Source organism: Macrobrachium nipponense, chromosome 26 (genome assembly GCF_015104395.2).
Source record: "Macrobrachium nipponense isolate FS-2020 chromosome 26, ASM1510439v2, whole genome shotgun sequence".
Taxonomy (NCBI): Eukaryota; Metazoa; Arthropoda; class Malacostraca; order Decapoda; family Palaemonidae; genus Macrobrachium; species Macrobrachium nipponense.
Window position 1 is genome coordinate 56,505,508 of NC_087215.1, and position 14,069 is coordinate 56,519,576.

Consider the following 14,069-nt stretch of genomic DNA (forward strand, 5'->3'; position numbering starts at 1 on the left):
GAACATACATCCTGCCGATGTGAACTCTCGAGAGAGACTGAGAGTTTCCAGCCCTGTGAGGCTTATCAACAGCCAACCAGGAGCGTCGTAAGGGACTGGCCTAGACATCAGATGCACGGTTGATGTGAATCTACTATAGTAAGATCGAAAAAGTTGTAGAGCAAGGCATTTACCTAAGCTGTAGCGAGGCACTGCCGAGTTAACACTATTCTATCTTGTGGTATTTCCTTTCATACTACAGTCGTTTATCTAGCGGTTGTCCGTAAGTCTAAGGAAAAGTGAAATTGCAGTTTAGGTGAATAATCAGATTCTCGCAAAATCTGTTCATTATTATTATCATTATTATTTTTATTATTATCATTATTATTTCGAGCAAAGCCGCAGCCCTAGGTTGGAATAGCAGAATGCTTGAAAGCCGAGAGACCTAGCAAGGAAAGAAGCCCAAGCAAAATGGAAATGAGAAATAAGCTGATTACATGAACAGCATGAAATACGTCATTTATTAAATAACTGAATTAAAAATTGTTTTAGATTTGCGTTCTGGATTGATTTCCTTTGCTTTAAACTCTGTCAACCCAGAACGCAAACCGTAAACAATATCTCATTTGTTATATTTAATAATGACGTTTTCCTGTCATTCATGTAATCTCTGCTTAGTACATCTCGTTTCCCTTTTGTATTAGGTTACTTTACTTACTAGGGGATCTTCAGCTTCTAGCATTCTGTTATTCCAACTAGGATTGCGGCTTTGCTCGAAATAATAATAACAAGTATAATAATTATAATAATAATCATGATAATAATATACAGTTTCTTTGAAGGCTACTTATGCTTTATTGTTTATAAATCCATGATTCCTTCTAGTAAAGCATTTCTTCGACGTGATATTGCTGAGCATTTGAGAATTTTTGACTGTTGTAAGCATAGGTGACGCTTAGTATTTGACGTCCTCTGTCTTCATCCCAAGAATCATTGAAATTCGTTACAAGATTCCTGTATTGAAGATTTTTTTTCTAAAAATATCCTTGCCTTATTACTATATACTTATTTATATGGGGTAATTATTTTTTTTATAAAGAAAACTCATAATGATTGTATGTCCCAAGCGCATCCACACAAGCAATGAATAAAGATTTACCAAATGAATTTCATTTGTCTTAATGTGGAACAAAGATTCTTTTTTTTTGAGTGTGAAGATTCCAGACAGAACAAGTTTTAAAGTGTTCTGTCCAATTTTGATTATTCAGCCTTTGAGAGCATTTACAGCTGTCTTTTGTTCTCTTGAGAATGTGATTACGTAAACACAAACGTATTCACATTTTTTAATATATATGAAAACAGATGCAAGCATATATGTGTTGTGTATACAGATTTGATCATGCCTATTGCAAACCTCTAGCTATGATATGCCACATATTTTTAGCAGTGCAGTTGGTAATGATTAAAAAGATTTATTTCGCAACCTTGTGCTTGTGTTTTATTAGGCTTCTGCTTTTGTCAATATGAAGTGCGCAGAGAAACTGATCTAAAGGAAAGAATTCCCATAGAAGTTTTCTCCTCGACTTTAATGAACTTTGGACAAAAGAGTCAAATGAGGACCCGTTCAGTGGCCGAAACAAATAACTCTTTGACTCTTGAAAATCTACTCGGGCTGCAAAAACAGCTTTTTTTAGCAATGCTAATTAAAATCTGAGTTTTGTACAAAAAAAGCCCTCCGAAAATGGATTTCCCATCTAAAATCCTCTCGTGTGGGGAGTGGACCCCACCCCCCCTCCAGCCTCACCTCAGCAATACTGCTAATTTTGCCACTTGAATCACAAAAGGTTTCCAGCCGGCCTTTGTGACCGAAATGCAGGAACAGGGAAAAAAAGGGATGTTTCAGTTCGCCCTCAGTTGCGAAAAACAGAGGATTGGTCGAGAAGGACTTGGCAGAAAATTGTGAAGGTTGAGAGAGAGAGAGAGAGAGGGTGAGAGGGAGAGCGCGAGAGGTCGATTGTCCCCATGACTGGAAACTGCTGCTGGCAATAGTCGCTGGAAACAAAAGCATTCCCTATTCCCTGCCGCCGCCTCCGCCTCCTCTTCCTCCTCCTTCCTCCTCCCTCCCCTCCTTTTCCCCTCCCTCTTCTACTCGCTCCTTTCTCGTTGCCAATTCATGCCTTCCCTTAGCGGCCACTAACACTCAATTAGCAAATATCGTCAATTTTTCCTCGAAAAAAGAAATCTTGGCGAAGTAGTGCTCCTTTTTTCCAGCACTCTTTTGGCCTGATGTTTTTATCCATAGAGGGTACCACGCGCGCGCGCTCTTTCTCTCTTCTCTCTCTCTCTCTCTCTCTCTCTCTTTCTCTTCAGTGACCCAATTCATTTTTAAAAGCCATTATGGGGTTCTTGAGAATGAACAAAGGTGGGTGGGGGTTGGGAGGTTGGGGGTAGAATGGGTACTATAGCAGGGAAAGGTCTTTGCAAAAATAGATAAAGGATAAAAAATGCTTTAGCCAATGAATTAATTTTTTGAAGGCTTTGTAATTAGCTTAAATGTCGTTATTATTATTAGTATTATTATTAGTAGTAGCAATGACCAGTCGCTTTTTACATATACAGTTAAATTCATAACAATTACATTAGATTTTTCATAGTGACATTGACCAGGCTAAAAAAAAATTATAATTTGTTAATACAAAAAATACATCAGTACTTACAGGTCTTACAAGGCACTGATTTTACAAGACAAAAATAATTATAAAAAATTATCGCAAAATCTGGCAATATGAAAGGAATGCTAATAAGGGAGATAAAAAGAAGGGAAAATGCAAAAAAAAAAAAGAAAAACTCCCCTTTATAAAGGAAAAACTAATGACCTGAGCATTAGAAAAAAGTCGACAACCCTTTCTTTTTTATGAAAGAATTCTGGAAAACTTTTCGAATGTTGGGATTCCACCAAGAAATGAGACAAAAAAAAAAAAAAAAAAAACAAAAAAAAAAAAAAAAAAAAACGGAGCCGGGGAAAAATTGCTTAATTGCCACCTCACTCGAAATTAAAATTGGCGAGTTTTTTCGTATTAGGCTGATTTGAAAAGTATGTGGAATTGGCCGAATAAAGAAATAGAAGGAGGAGAGAGGGGGGAAAAAAGAAGAAAGAGCGTAGTAGTAGATGCGTTAGGCCTGTTGGAAGACTTTGAAGGAAAATTGTTGGTGATGATTGAATGGAAGGATTAGGACTCGATCACTGGGAATCGCGACGGACGATTGAGGATCCGAGACTTTTTTTTCTTCTTCTTTTTGAAGACGATGCCAAGTGGCGGAGGGTTGGAAAATGGAGTAGACTTAATTTGCACGTGACCGTTTCACCTGGGGGATATAAAGATGGACTCTCTCTCTCTCTCTCTCTCTCTCTCTCTCTCTCTCTCTCTCTCTCTCTCTCTCTCTCTCTCTCTCTCTCTCCCATTGCAAGACACTCAACCAAATGCTTCCTCTCACACAACACACGCGTGCATATACATACATACATACATATATATATATATATATATATATATATATATATATATATATATATATATATATATATATATATGTATATAGATATAGATATACATGTATGTATATTTAAATATATGTATATATATATATATATATATATATATACGTGTACATATATACACACACACACACACACACACACACATATATATATATATATATATATATATATATATATATATATATATACATATATATATATATCATAATTATGCGAGAGGATTATTAAGGTAGTCAGGTACATGTAAAATAAAAGTTGCCGTTAATGAGAATCTGAGAATTTTGAGGGCAAATGAGTGGAGGTACTTTAGTTAGAAAAAATTGTACTGCCGGAGAGGGAATGCGGTGAGAGAGGAAAATTAGTAAATGGGAATTGGAATAATACATGAAAATGAAGAGGTACTGCCTGGGTTAAATTCACCCCTATGTCGATGGTAATTAGTATTGTATAAGGGCATATTGAAAGATGTCGAAATGGAAAGTTTAAGGTCGATTTGAGAATGTCGAATGTCTGTGGAATTAACTGGCGAGAATGGAAAGGAAGATGGAAAGGTGTTAGGGGTTGATGCATTTGCAAATTGACTCTGAAGATTGATGGTGATGTCATAACCGAGAGTCTGAACTCAAAATTGATAGTGATGTCATCACAGTGTCTGAACTGAATATTGCTGGTGATGTCATAACTGTGTCTAAACTGAAGATTAATGATGATGTCATACCTGAGTGTCTGAACTGAAGATTGATGGCGATGTCATAATCAAATATCTGAATTGAAGATTGATGGTGATTTCATGACAGAGCGTCTGAACTGGAGAAAGATGGTGATGTCATAGGCGAGTGTCTGAACTGGAGAAAGATGGCGATGTCATAGGCGAGTGTCTGAACTGGAGAAAGATGGCGATGTCATAGGAGAGTGTCTGAACTGGAGAAAGATGGCGATGTCATAGGCGAGTGTCTGAACTGGAGAAAGATGGCGATGTCATAGGAGAGTGTCTGAACTGGAGAAAGATGGCGATGTCATAGGAGAGTGTCTGAACTGGAGAAAGATGGCGATGTCATAGGCGAGTGTCTGAACTGGAGAAAGATGGCGATGTCATAGGAGAGTGTCTGAACTGGAGAAAGATGGCGATGTCATAGGAGAGTGTCTGAACTGGAGAAAGATGGCGATGTCATAGGAGAGTGTCTGAACTGGAGAAAGATGGCGATGTCATAGGAGAGTGTCTGAACTGGAGAAAGATGATGATGTCATAGGCGAGTGTCTGAACTGGAGAAAGATGATGATGTCATAGGAGAGTGTCTGAACTGGAGAAAGATGATGATGTCATAGGCGAGTGTCTGAACTGGAGAAAGATGATGATGTCATAGGAGAGTGTCTGAACTGGAGAAAGATGGCGATGTCATAGGAGAGTGTCTGAACTGGAGAAAGATGATGATGTCATAGGAGAGTGTCTGAACTGGAGAAAGATGGCGATGTCATAGGAGAGTGTCTGAACTGGAGAAAGATGATGATGTCATAGGTGAGAAAGGTGTCTGAACGGAGAAAGATGGCGGATGAAAGGGAAATGGCGGATGTAAATAGTAAGCGGTGTCTGAAACTGGCGGAAAGATGATGGTGGATGTCAAATAGGCGATTGTTCTTTGATTTAATAAAACCTAAATAATGGAAAGAAAGATGGTTGATGGTCATGGAGAGTGTCATGAACTGGAGAAAGATGGCGAGTCATAGGAGAGTGTCTGAATGGAGAAAGATGGCGATGTCATAGGAGAGCCGTCTGAACTGGAGAAAGATGGGCGATGTCATAGCGGAGAGTGTCTGAACTGGAGAAAGATGGCGATGTAATAGGAGAGTGTTTCTGAACTGGAGAAAGATGGCGATGTCATAGGAGAGTTGTCTGAATGGATGAAAGATGCGATGTCATAGGAGAGTGTTGAACGGACCCAAAGATGGCGAGTCATAGGAGAGTGTCTGAACGGAGAAAGATGGCGATGTCTAGGAGAGTGTCGAACTGAGAAAGAGGCGATGTCATAGGAGAGTGTCCTGGAACTGGGAGAAATAGGCGATGGTCCCATAGGCGAGTTCCTGAACTGGAGAAAGATGAGATGTCATAGGGAGAGTTGTCTGACTGGGAGAAACAAGAATGGCGAATTGTCATAGGAGAGTGTTTCTGAAAACTGGAGAAAGGATGGCGATGTCAATAGGAGAGTGTCTGAACTGGTAGAAAGATGGGCGATGTCCATAGGAGAGGTGTCTTGAAACTGGGAGAAAGATGTGATGTCTAGGCAGTGTCTTGAACTGGAGGAAAGGATGGCGATTGTCCAATAGGATAGTGTCTGGAACTGGAAAGAAAGATGGCGATGGTCAATAGGAGAGTGTTCTGAAACTTGGATAAAAGGATGGCGTGTCATAGAGAGTGTCTGAACTTGGAGGAAGCGATGCGATGTCATAGTAAGAGTGTCTGGAACTGGGAAAAGATGGCAGGATGTCCATAGGAGAGTGGTCTCGAACTGGAGAAAGATGGCGATGTCAAGGAAGAAAGTGTCTGACTGGAGAAAGATGGCGATGTCATAGGCGAGTGTCTGAACTGGAGAAAAGATGGCGATTCATAGGAGAGTGTCCTGAACTGGAGAAAGATGGCGATGTCAATAGGAGAGTGTCTGGGAACTGGAAAAAGAATGGCGATGTCATAGGAGAGTGTACCTGAACTTGGAGAAAGATGGCGATGGCATAGTAGAGTGTCTGAACTGAGGAAGATGGCGATGTCATAGGAACTGTCTGAACCTGGAAGGAAAGGATGGCGATGTCATAGGAGAGTGTCTGAACTGGAGAAAGGATGGCTGATGTCATTAGGCGGAGGGTGGTCTGAAACTGGATAAAGATGGCGATGTCATAAGGAGAGTGGTCTGAAACTACGGAGAAAGAAGGATATGTCATATGCGAAGTGTCTTAACTGAGGAAAGATGAGATGTCATAGGAATATGTCTGGAAACTGGAAAGAAAGATGGCGATGTCCATAGGCGAGGTTTGTCTTAACTGGAGAACGATGATGATGTCATAGGCGAGTGTCCCTGAAACTGGAGAAACGATGGTGATTGTCATAGGAGAGGGTGTGCTGAAACTGGAGAAAGATGGATGAATGTTTCAATAGGCGAGTTGTCTGAACTGGAAAAGAAATGGCTGGGATGTCATAGGAGAGTGTCTGAACTTGGGGAGAAAGATGGTGAATGTCATAGGCGAGTTGTCTGAAACTTGAGAAAGATGCGATGTCTTAGGCGAGTGTCTGAACTGGAACGGCTGGGTGATGTCATAGGAAGTGGTCTGAACTGGATAAAGATGGTGATGTCATAGGGAGAGGTTGTCTGAACTGGAGAAAGATGGGTGATGTCATGACTTGTCCTGAACTTGAAAAGGATGGGATGTCATAGAAGAGTGGTCCTGAACTGGAGCAAAGATGGTTGATGTCCTGGAACTTGTCCTGAACTTGAAAAGAAAGATGGTGATTTCATAAAGGCGAGTTGTCTGAACTGGAGGAAAGATGATGATGGTCCATAGGAATAGTGTCTGAACTGGAGAAAGATGATGAAGTCATAGGCGAGTGTCCTGAACTGGAGAAAGATGGCGATATGTCATAGGGAGAGTGTCTGAACTGGAGAAAGATGGATGATGGTCATAGGCGAGGTGTTCTGAACTGGAGAAAGATATGCGTTGTCATAGGCAGTGTCTGAACTGAGGAAAGATGGTGATGTCCATAGGCGAAGTGTCTTGGAACTGGAGAAAGATGATGATGTCAATAGGCGAGTGCTGAAAACTGGAGAAAGCTGATGATTGTCATTAGGCGAGTGTCTGAAACTGGAGAAAGATGAGGCTGTCATAGGCTTATTGTCACTGACTGGCGAAAGATGGCGATGTCATAGGCGAATGGTCCTTAACTCGGAAAGAAATGATGGATGATTTCATAGGCGAGTGTCCTGAACTGGAGAAAGATGGCGATGTCATAGGCGAGTGGTCTGGAAAACTGGGAAAGAAATGATGATGATGCATAGGCGAGGTGTCTTGAACTGGAGAAATTGATGGCGATGGCTTCATAGGAGAGTGTCTGAACATGGCGAAAGATGGCGATGTTCCAGGAGGAGAGTGTCTGAACTGGATAAATGATTGGCGGATGTCAATAGGAGAGTGTCCCTGAACTGGGAGAAAGATGGCGATGTCTAAGGTGCGTGTGTGAACTTGGGAGAAAGATGGTGATTCATAGAGATTGGTCTGAACTGGAAGAAAGATGGCGATGTCATAGGCGAGTGTCGACTGAGAAAGATGGCGTGTCCAATGGAGCTAGTGTCTGAACTGGAGAAAGATTGTGATTTGATCAATAGAGAGTTGTCTGAACTGGAGAAAGATGGTGGATGTCATGACTTGGTCCTGAACTTGGAAAGAAAGATGGTGATAGTCATAGGATAGGTGTCCTGAAACTGGAGAACAGATGGTGATTGTCATGAACTTTGTTAACATTTGACTTGAGAAAGATGGTGATGTCATAGGAGAAGTGTCTGAACTGGTATATAGATGGTGATGTCATGACTTGTCTGGAACTTGAAGAAAGATTGGTGATGTCATATGGAGAGTGGTTTGAACTGGGTAAAGAAAGGATGGATGATTTCCATAGGGATAGTGGTACTGAACTGGAGAAAGATGGTGATGTCCATAGGAGAGTGTCCTGAACTGGGAGATAGATGGTGATGTCATGACGTTGTCCTGAACTGGAGAAACGATGGTGATGTCATAGTCGAGTGTCTGAACTGGAGAAAGAAAGATGGTGATGGCTAGCGAGAGTGTCTGAACGGGAAAGATGGTGATGTCATGACTGGTATGTCTGAACTGGAGAAAGATGGTGATGTCATAGGAGAGTGTCTGAACTGGAGAAAGATGGTGATGTCATGACTTGTCTGAACTTGAGAAAGATGGTGATGTCATAGGAGAGTGTCTGAACTGGAGAAAGATGGTGATGTCATGACTTGTCTGAACTTGAGAAAGATGGTGATGTTATAGGAGTAGTGTTTGAATGGAGGAAAGATGGTGTTGATGTCATAGGAGAGGTCTGAACTGGAGAAAGCATGGCGATGTCATAGGAGAGTGTCTGAACTGGAAGAAAGATGGCGATTCATAGGAGAGTGTCTTGAACTGGAGAAAGTGTTGATGTCAATAGGAGATTGTTCCTGGAACTGTAAAGAAAGATTGGCGATGTCATAGGCGAGTGTCTAACTGGAGAAAGATGGTGATGTCATAGGCGAGTGTCTGAACTGGAGAAAGATGATGTCATAGGAGAGTGTCTGAACTGGAGATAGACTGTGATGTCATGACCTGTCTGAACTGAAGACTGATGGTGATGTCATAACTGAGTGTCTGATTTGAGTTTTGATGGTGATGTCATAAGCAAGTGTCTGAACTGAAGATTGATGGTGATGTCATAACCGAGAGTCTGAACTGAAGATTGATAGGGATGTCATAGGCGAGTGTTTGAACTGGAGATAGACTGTGATGTCATGACCTGTCTGAACTGAAGACTGATGGTGATGTCATAACTGAGTGTCTGAACTGAGTTTTGATGATGATGTCATAAGCAAGTGTCTGAACTGAAGATTGATGGTGATGTCATAACCGAGAGTCTGAACTGAAGATTGATGGTGATGTCATAACCGAGAGTCTGAACTGAAGATTGATGGTGATGTCATAACCGAGAGTCTGAACTGAAGATTGACGGTGATGTTATAACAGAGTCTGAACTGAAGATTGATGGTGATGTTATAACAGAGTCTGAACTGAATATTGATGGTGATGTCATAAGCGAGTGTTTGAACAAGGCAAGGGTTTGCTCCTACTTGAGCTAAACCTGTAATCCGGGACTTACCTCGTTTCCACTAACAAAATGGTAAATGTGCTAATTGACATACAGCAGGCTGTACCTTAGGTAAGAAGTTACTCATCATTAAGAAACACTCCTTGGGGGAGGTGGGGGGCTGGATAGTGCCTTTAGTGCACCTCAAGCGATGCACTGTAGGCATTACTTATAGTTCTTTGCAGCCTCCCGTCGACCCCAAGTTACAACCCCCCTCATTCTTTTTTTTTGTACCTCCGTTCATATTATCTCTCTTCCATCTTACTTTCTACTCTAGGTCCCAGCGCTTGGCCTTTGGGCTAAATCTTATATTCCAGTTCCAATTATTCCAATCATTAGGATACATGATAACAAGTTTAAACCTGGAAGGATTCTTTGTTCTTGGAGCTGTGTTCTGAGTCACCCAGGTTGTTTTGTTTATGTACGTTAAATCTAATTTCAGTTTAATGTCATTACCGAATCATTATTGTTTATTTTGATCAGTTTTACATATGTATATATATATATATATATATATATATATATATATATGTATATATATATATATTGTCCCCGATAATATGAAGACATCCCATGAGACGCTGGCCAAGCCTGACGGAATTATGCATTATATATATATATATATATATATATATATATATATATATATATATATATATATATATCTATGTTTCTATGTATCTATGTATCTATGTATCTATATATTATATATATTATATATATATATATATATATATATATATATATTAGTATGTATGTATGTATGTGTGTATATATGTATGTATGTATGTATGTATGTATGTATGTATGTATGATATATAGTATATGTATTTATGTATATTTACAACCATGATGGGTATTAACTTTGAAACATTCGGATACGTAATATATAATGAGGACGACGTTAAATAAGGTGACTGATTCCGTCAGTCCTGGCCAGCGTTTCATAGGATGTCTTTAATTTCAGGAGCAAAAAAAAATAAAAATAAAATAAATACAGCAATCAAAATAACGAAAAATGACTGTAATGACATTTAAATATACACATAAAACAACCTGGGTGACTCAGAACACGGCTCCAAGAACAAAGAATCATTCCAGGCTATAACTTTCAAAATAACTGAGAGTTGCAAGATTTGCACTTGTTAGCATTTTTCCTACTGATTGGAATAATTGGAGTTGATAAATAAGATTTAGCCCAAAAGCAAAGCGCTGTGACCTGTGAGGTCATTCAGCGCTGAAAATGATGTTGAAACAGTTGTTAAGAGACGTAAAATGAATGAAATGGGTTGCGACTAGGGGCCGAAGGGAGGCTGCAAAGAACCCGAAGTAATGCCTACAGTGCACCGCGTGATGTTGCATTGAAGACTCCCCCTCCCACCTAGGGGTGTTCCCAATGGTTGCCATATATCAGTTAGGCCGCTTAGCATTCTGTTGGTGAAACCGAAATAACTCCCGAGATTATATCTTTGCCTTAAATAGTAGCCAACTCTTGCCCTGTTTAGTCACTCGTTTATGACATCATCAATCTTCAGTATGTGTTTGTGTGTCTGTCTGTTCTGTACAAACAGATTCCTTAATAACTGCATTTTTACAACCACAAGAGGTCATTTCACCGATGGGCACCATCCCCTCAACGCAGGTGGCCTTATTTATGTGAACCGGACAAGAACTGAACAATTTGTCTCTGCATGGAATCTCTCGAGTGCAAAAAAAAAACTTCAGTTTACACAAGAGTATTGATTTAATTCAATTCGGAAAAGAAAATCCGCGAATGAATTTGAATAAAACAAAGACGCCTTTCAGACTGAAGTACAAATTAGTCCTGAGAGAGAGAGAGAGAGAGAGAGAGAGAGAGAGAGAGAGAGAGAATATATCACTTGAGTTTAGAAATAAAAGACAGAATAAAAACTTCGCAGATGTGTTAATGAAGGCCCTTAATACGCAGAGTAGACTGGTCATTTCTCCTTGTACAATGGAGCTGGATACTAGTCCAGAAGTCACTTGAGAGAGCTGGCTCTCTCATTATTATAAAAGTCGTCTTTATTGAAACAGATTCCCGTAGGGGGTAGTGCCGTCAGTGCACTTTGCGTGGTGCACTGTAGGCATATACTTATGGTTCTCAGCAGCGTCCCTTCGGCTCCAGTTGCAACCTCTTTCATTACTTTTATTGTACCTCCGTTAACATCTTTCTTCAATCTGACTGTTCCAACCTCTACTAAAACAATTGTTTCATAGTGCTGCGACGTTTTCCTCCAGTTATACATTGAAAACCTTGCTACTCTTAATTTCCTTTTCAGTGCTGAATGACCTCGTAGGTTCCAGTGCTTGGCCTTTTGGCCGAAATCTTATATTCCTTACAAAAACAAAAAGAGACTGATTGAAAAGAAAACTATTATCAGTTTGCACTCTGTGCTGCTCTTTCTACAGAGGTTCCAAGTGCTTATTTGTTGAATCACAGCTACTGCTGTCATAGCGATTATGTAAATACGGCCAATTTCGAGTACTGTATGAGATACTACCTGATACACATCGTCTTTGCCGTTGAAGTAAAACTAAAAGACAATTTACAGATGTTAAATGATACGAATATGTCCTGTAAAGGTGACTTACGACAAGACCGAATGATGGAGAAACGTAAGGAAAGCGTTCAGTGGGTAAGGTAAAGACAAGGTCTAATGTTTCAAATACAGTATAAAAAAAAAATCATTCGGGCATGATTATACAAAGAGAATTGATATGAAATGATTTCTACGTATTGGACCTTGAATTATCTTGAATTGTTTAACTACACAACATAAGCTAGATGGTAACAAAAAGATCTATTTCATTACGTTGAGAGGAGGATTATCATCTGATGGCTTAAGATCACGTGACTCCTCTTCATAGAAACTGGCCAACGATTTCCTCACAACGACGGTCATTTAAAGCTTCTGCCTTCCCCTCATTTCGACATTCACACGTCCTGTTCATTCCCCTCCTTGGCTTCCCTCTCTCTCTCATTGTTCAGACGGGGAAGACGCCAGGAAATAGCCCTTGTCTTGGCTATTACAAGGGAAGTGGAAACGGCAGGGAATGGACGCGTGCCTCCTGAAGAGGAAGGCTGCTTCCCGCGGCGAAGGGTTCGGTTGGGGGCCGGTGTGGCCTCCGAGGCTGGTCTTTCTTTCCCCTTGGTGGTAATTAGCGGGAGTCGCAGGAAGGTCATTAGGAGAGTATCTTTCCCCTCTTAGGAGGTAATCATTCCAATGGCCATAACTGGCTTTCGAGGGGGGGGGGGGAGGAAGGGTAGTGGTGATTGGCTTGTGTGCGGGGGGGGGGGGGGGGGGGGGGGGGGGGGGGCGGGGGGGGGGGGGGGGGGGGGGGGGTGGGGGGGGGGGGAGGGGGGGGTGTTTGGGATGGATTTTCTGGGGTGACAGGCGCCCACCGCAAGACAGCCCACGTCTTCCTTATGTGGGATCGTTGGCCTTTTCCTGTTGGTAACGACTTTTTTTTTTGGGGGGGAGGGGGGATAGGGAGAGTAGGAGGGGCGATCCTGCTGATATTCTTGAGATCGCTTCGTTGTCATCCGATGTCTGGTGTGATGCTTGGGTAATGCCTTTGAGTTCTAACTTCTGTATGCTGTTTTGTCGTTTTGTTTGTTTACTTCTCTTGACAGTGGGATATATTTACTGTATTTCATGTAATGGCATCCCCAGACCATAGATAAAAGAATTGGGGAGTAAAGGAGTGCATAGCTATTACCACAGCATAATAAATTATGTTGAAACATCTAAAATTAAAGTTGGGAATCATTCATCTGCTTTATGTTTCATGTATTAGGTATGGCCCGTTACTTTTATAGATCTTGATGTAGTAAATTATTATTATTATTATTATTATTATTATTATTATTATTATTATTATTATTATTATTTAATGTCGATAGACATTTTGGACATCTAACAATCTTGCCCTATTTTTCCCTTTGAAAATTCTCACATAGCTGTTTCCTAATAGAATCTTAATCCACATATCATCACGATGTTCTTCCCCAATAAGTCCTAAAATCTTTTTACTTCTTAGTTGAAATCCTAGTGTACACATTCCTTTGGGGTGTACTAAGTATCGTGATTCCCTTTGATTTTTACGGTCGCCTGTCACCTTTAACCTTACACCACGGAAAAACTATTCTCGCTCTTTCCCTTGGAACCTATTCCTCATCCAGATTACATCTTACACACCCTGGTCAGCCATTGAGTCATACTATCACACCCACCATCCTACCACAAGAACTCTTTTGTAATCCCACCATCTCTTGTGTCTTTCCTTTCTTCAGTCACCGAAGTGCCCACAGATACACTCAGCAGATACCTCTAGGAGCATCATCGCAATTACATTAACCCTCTCAATTATTCTCACATTATCCATCTCTGCTCCTCTGATACTCTGTGTACATGCAACAAATCTTCACAATACTCACTCCACTACATTTCCTTTCCCAAAAGATTCACAGCCCTCCAATAGGAATAGTTCCTCTTTGTGCTAGTGGGTTACGTGCTCGCCTGCCGATTTGGTGGTCCGAGTTCTCATCCTCACTCTGCCAACAAGGAATCAGAAGAATGTATTTCTGGTGATTAGAAACTCATTTCTGGATATAATTTAGTT